The following is a 5,994-nucleotide window of genomic DNA, read 5'->3' on the forward strand; positions in this document are numbered from 1 at the left end:
CCCCTGATGTGTTAAGTGCTGAGAGCAAGCATATGCATGAGGCCCCTGCTCTTACGTGATCAGGCAAGCTGTCTGTAGGGCCCTGTTTCAGTTGCTGCATCCTCCGCTGTCTCATTCAGAGCCATGGCCCTGTGTCTCTGCTGACTGCACGACGCTCACAGGCATGGTGGCAGGGCAGCACTGGGGGGCCGGGTGGGGGGAGCCACGACCGGAGGCACGCTTTTAGACTTGTGGATGAGGCAGAAAGAACATTATGGATTGTTATGGTTGGTTGATCGCTCCCATTCAAGGGCTGAGCTGCTCACAAAAGGTCCAAGCAGAAGCTAAAATAATGGATCTCTTTTTTCATGAGGGCACAGCTTGAGGCGCAGAGGAATGTGTGTGCCCCCAACCCTGTCGTTCTATCCATCCCAATAATGAGCATCAGCACCACGACTACCTTCTAGTGCCTGTGTTGCACTTTCACGGTTGCTGACCTACCAGGAAGTAAGCACCAAAAACTGCAGCCAGACCGCAGACGAATGAAGGATGAAATTGAACCCCTGTTTTTTTCTGACCTGATGAGCAAGGGGGGGATGAGGATGAGAGAGTGTAAAACAACATACTTCTATTGAAAGGAGACGCTGTGAAATGACGTTTACACAACCAGCGCTGCGGATATTGAGATGAGCGATATGTAAGACTTTGTTCTCACAGTCGCACATAGTATCTGCATGCCCACAGGTTCGCTTCACACTGTTACTTCACGTGGTAGCCAGGGATCATAGTATCTGCATGCCCACGGGTTCGCTTCACAATGTTACTTCACGTGGTAGCCAGGGATCATAGTATCTGCATGTCCACGGGTTCGCTTCACACTGTTACTTCACATGGTAGCCAGGGATCATAGTATCTGCATGTCCACGGGTTCGCTTCACACTGTTACTTCACGTGGTAGCCAGGGATCATAGTATCTGCATGCCCACGGGTTCGCTTCACACTGTTACTTCACGTGGTAGCCAGGGATCATAGTATCTGCATGCCCACGGGTTCGCTTCACACTGTTACTTCACGTGGTAGCCAGGGATCATAGTATCTGCATGTCCACGGGTTCGCTTCACACTGTTACTTCACGTGGTAGCCAGGGATCATAGTATCTGCATGCCCACGGGTTCGCTTCACACTGTTACTTCACGTGGTAGCCAGGGATCATAGTATCTGCATGCCCACGGGTTCGCTTCACAATGTTACTTCACGTGGTAGCCAGGGATCATAGTATCTCATGCATGTTACCACGTGGTAGGGATTAGTATCTGCATGCCCACGGGTTTCACACTGTTACTTCACGTGGTAGCCAGGGATCATAGTATCTGCATGCCCACGGGTTCGCTTCACACTGTTACTTCACGTGATAGCCAGGGATCATAGTATCTGCATGCCCACGGGTTCGCTTCACACTGTTACTTCACGTGGTAGCCAGGGATCATAGTATCTGCATGCCCACGGGTTCGCTTCACAATGTTACTTCACGTGGTAGCCAGGGATCATAGTATCTGCATGCCCACGGGTTCGCTTCACACTGTTACTTCACGTGGTAGCCAGGGATCATAGTATCTGCATGCCCACGGGTTCGCTTCACACTGTTACTTCACGTGGTAGCCAGGGATCATAGTATCTGCATGCCCACGGGTTCGCTTCACAATGTTACTTCACGTGGTAGCCAGGGATCATAGTATCTGCATGCCCACCGGTTCGCTTCACACTGTTACTTCACGTGGTAGCCAGGGATCATAGTATCTGCATGCCCACGGGTTCGCTTCACAATGTTACTTCACGTGGTAGCCAGGGATCATAGTATCTGCATGCCCACGGGTTCGCTTCACAATGTTGCTTCACGTGGTAGCCAGGGATCATAGTATCTGCATGCCCACGGGTTCGCTTCACAATGTTACTTCACGTGGTAGCCAGGGATCATAGTATCTGCATGCCCACGGGTTCGCTTCACAATGTTACTTCACGTGATAGCCAGGGATCATAGTATCTGCATGCCCACGGGTTCGCTTCACAATGTTACTTCACGTGATAGCCAGGGATCATAGTATCTGCATGTCCACGGGTTCGCTTCACAATGTTACTTCACGTGGTAGCCAGGGATCCAAAACACCTGAGAAGTTGAGTCTCGAGCTTCAACGCACTTAGTTGTTGCAGAAATTGAACAAATGTTCTGTTAACTTTATGCCTCTACGTAATATCGCTCGGTCTACCTTTAAACTGTAGCTTGTACCGAAATGGATATGTGCTTGTACGGCCAATGAGCCGCTAACTCTATTAAAATACATCTATATTGTAGGACCCTCTTATGTGACTGGCTGTTACTTCGCAAATCAACCTTGGTTGTCATTGAGCTGATAATAGCCTTCTATAAATAGACCTGGAGCTGTGTATTAATCATCTCTACCCTGTGACGTCATGTGTTCTGTCATCCAGGATGCAGTGTCTCAGTTTGTTGTACTGCGTCCCAAATGGCACACTATTCCCCTACTTTTGAACAGGGCCTAACAAGTACACTATAGGGAATAGGGTGCAGTTTGGGACATAGCCTATGAGTTAGTTACATTGGCTCTCCACCCATCCCGGTGATAAGGGAGGAGACTGGCTCACTGTGCAGACTTCCTCTCATTGTGTCTGACAACACATAACGGGACTGAGCTGCTATTTTCACTGAACACTTGAATCTCACCGCCGTTGCCACCCAAAATATGTCGATCTCGTCTATTTTTAAACATTTCAGGTGTGTACTTGAAATCACTTGTATAATAGTTATTACAATCAAGTTTATTTTTTTATTTTAAAAAACAGACGCCCACTCACACAAAAAAAAAGCTTACTAGCAAAGCCAAGTACAACATTAGTAACACTAAAACAACCCAGCCATGGTTGATCTGGCCTCTCCTTGCGGCATGCTCCTCTTTTACGGTCTGTAAGGCTCTGTGAGTGATTAAGGCCCATGGACAGTAAATGAAGAGGTTGCTAGTTTTGGCTGAGCCTTTGGCCCAGCTGGGAGACACAGCACAGCACAGCGCTGCAGTCCAACCTCAAGTTGTCAGTTCCCGAGAAAACACCAGACCAGATCATTCTCAGCTTCAGCTAGACACACCAGACCAGATCATTCTCAGCTTCAGCTAGACACACCAGACTAGATAATACTCAGCTTCAGCTGGACACACCAGACCAGAAGGATAATACGAGACACGTTTGTGAACCAGATTCCCTCTTTCTTCCTATTTCTGTCTCTGTCGATCCACAATCTGATTCCTGAAAGGGTCTTTCTGAAAGGATAGGTCCATAGAAGATGAAGAAAACAAAACGCTGTGTCCCCAGCTAGCACATAACATTCTGAGAACCATGTGTGTCTTACTGTTTGGTGAGAGAGTGGTTGTCCTATGGTTATTTTGCATTCAATCTTCCCACAACTTTCTGGGAATGGTGCAGGATAGTTGCTTGGCTTTGGAACATTCTCAGCACTTTGAAGGAACTTGCCAAAAGCGTTATTTTCTTTGGTATTTCATTACTTAACAGAACATTTCCTAAAATTTAAAACATGGTTGCAATTTCTGTTTAATTTAAATGTTGGTAATGTTCTAGAAACGTTCTCCAACTTGTTTGGCATTGGGAATGTTCTCAAATAGTCCAGAGAACATTAGGAAACAACGTTCTTCTGGGGTAATTTCAATACTTCAGCATAACAACGTTTCTTACAGGTTTCCTTGAGGTTCTATTTAACTATTTAAAGTCATGTTCTCAGATTGTTCCAGGAACTTTACTAAACCAAGACCTTCTGTGGGAATTTCAGTTCTTCAGTATAATGTTTCCTACAGGCTTCCTCATGGTTGTATTTAAGGCGATGTTCTCAAATTATTTAGTGTTAAGAAAACGTTTTTTTTTTTCTAATAATGTTATCTAAAAACATATACATTCCATTCTCAGCAACAACAAAACTCTGTATACCCTCTATCTTGTTAGGTGTGTTCTCATGTGTGTTGGCCTTGCCCACTAAATGGCCACACCTGTTCTCAATGAGTGCATGTTTTCTTTGAAATGAGGTCTTGTTTGAATTGTCTAAAATTAACAGCTTTGTATGCTTAAAAAAATATGACATGCTAGCTCGATCCTGATGGCACAGTTCTCAGAACCTCAGAGCAATTTTAAAATAAATGTTCCCAGAACAAGCAAAATGTTCACTTCCATTTAAGTCATTTAGCAGACGCTCTTATCCAGAGCGACTTACAAATTGGTGCATTCACCTTATGACATCCAGTGGGACAGTCACTTAACAATAGTGCATCTAAAACTTAGGGGGGGTGGGGTGAGAGGGATTACTTAACCTATCCTAGGTATTCCTTAAAGGGGTGGGGTTTCAGGTGTCTCCGGAAGGTGGTGATTGACTCCGCTGTCCTGGCGTCGTGAGGGAGTTTGTTCCACCATTGGGGGGCCAGGGCAGCGAACAGTTTTGACTGGGCTGAGCGGGAGCTGTACTTCCTCAGTGGTAGAGAGGCGAGCAGGCCAGAGGTGGATGAACGCAGTGCCCTTGTTTGGGTGTAGGGCCTGATCAGAGCCTGGAGGTACTGAGGTGCCGTTCCCCTCACAGCTCCGTAGGCAAGCACCATGGTCTTGTAGCGGATGCGAGCTTCAACTGGAAGCCAGTGGAGAGAACGGAGGAGCGGGGTGACGTGAGAGAACTTGGGAAGGTTGAACACCAGACGGGCTGCGGCGTTCTGGATGAGTTGAAGGGGTTTAATGGCACAGGCAGGGAGCCCAGCCAACAGCGAGTTGCAGTAATCCAGACGGGAGATGACAAGTGCCTGGATTAGGACCTGCGCCGCTTCCTGTGTGAGGCAGGGTCGTACTCTGCGGATGTTGTAGAGCATGAACCTACAGGAACGGGCCACCGCCTTGATGTTAGTAGAGAACGACAGGGTGTTGTCCAGGATCACGCCAAGGTTCTTGGCGCTCCGGGAGGAGGACACAATGGAGTTGTCGACCGTGATGGCGAGATCATGGAACGGGCAGTCCTTCCCCGGGAGGAAGAGCAGCTCCGTCTTGCCGAGGTTCAGCTTGAGGTGGTGATCCGTCATCCACACTGATATGTCTGCCAGACATGCAGAGATGCGATTCGCCACCTGGTCATCAGAAGGGGGAAAGGAGAAGATTAATTGTGTGTCGTCTGCATAGCAATGATAAGAGAGACCATGTGAGGTTATGACAGAGCCAAGTGACTTGGTGTATAGCGAGAATAGGAGAGGGCCAAGAACAGAGCCCTGGGGGACACCAGTGGTGAGAGCGCGTGGTGAGGAGACAGATTCTCGCCACGCCACCTGGTAGGAGCGACCTGTCAGGTAGGACGCAATCCAAGCGTGGGCCGCGCCGGAGATGCCCAACTCGGAGAGGGTGGAGAGGAGGATCTGATGGTTCACAGTATCGAAGGCAGCTGATAGATCTAGAAGGATGAGAGCAGAGGAGAGAGAGTTAGCTTTAGCAGTGCGGAGCGCCTCCGTGATACAGAGGAGAGCAGTCTCAGTTGAATGACTAGTCTTGAAACCTGACTGATTTGGATCAAGAAGGTCATTCAGAGAGAGATAGCGGGAGAGCTGGCCAAGGACGGCACGTTCAAGAGTTTTGGAGAGAAAAGAAAGAAGGGATACTGGTCTGTAATTGTTGACATCGGAGGGATCGAGTGTAGGTTTTTTCAGAAGGGGTGCAACTCTCGCTCTCTTGAAGACGGAAGGGACGTAGCCAACGGTCAGGGATGAGTTGATGAGCGAGGTGAGGTAAGGGAGAAGGTCTCCGGAAATGGTCTGGAGAAGAGAGGAGGGGATAGGGTCAAGCGGGCAGGTTGTTGGGCGGCCGGCCGTCACAAGACGCAAGATTTCATCTGGAGAGAGAGGGGAGAAAGAGGTCAGAGCACAGGGTAGGGCAGTGTGAGCAGAACCAGCGGTGTCGTTTGACTAGCAAACG

Source organism: Oncorhynchus gorbuscha, linkage group LG02, assembly GCF_021184085.1.
Source record: "Oncorhynchus gorbuscha isolate QuinsamMale2020 ecotype Even-year linkage group LG02, OgorEven_v1.0, whole genome shotgun sequence".
In the NCBI taxonomy this organism is placed as follows: domain Eukaryota; kingdom Metazoa; phylum Chordata; class Actinopteri; order Salmoniformes; family Salmonidae; genus Oncorhynchus; species Oncorhynchus gorbuscha.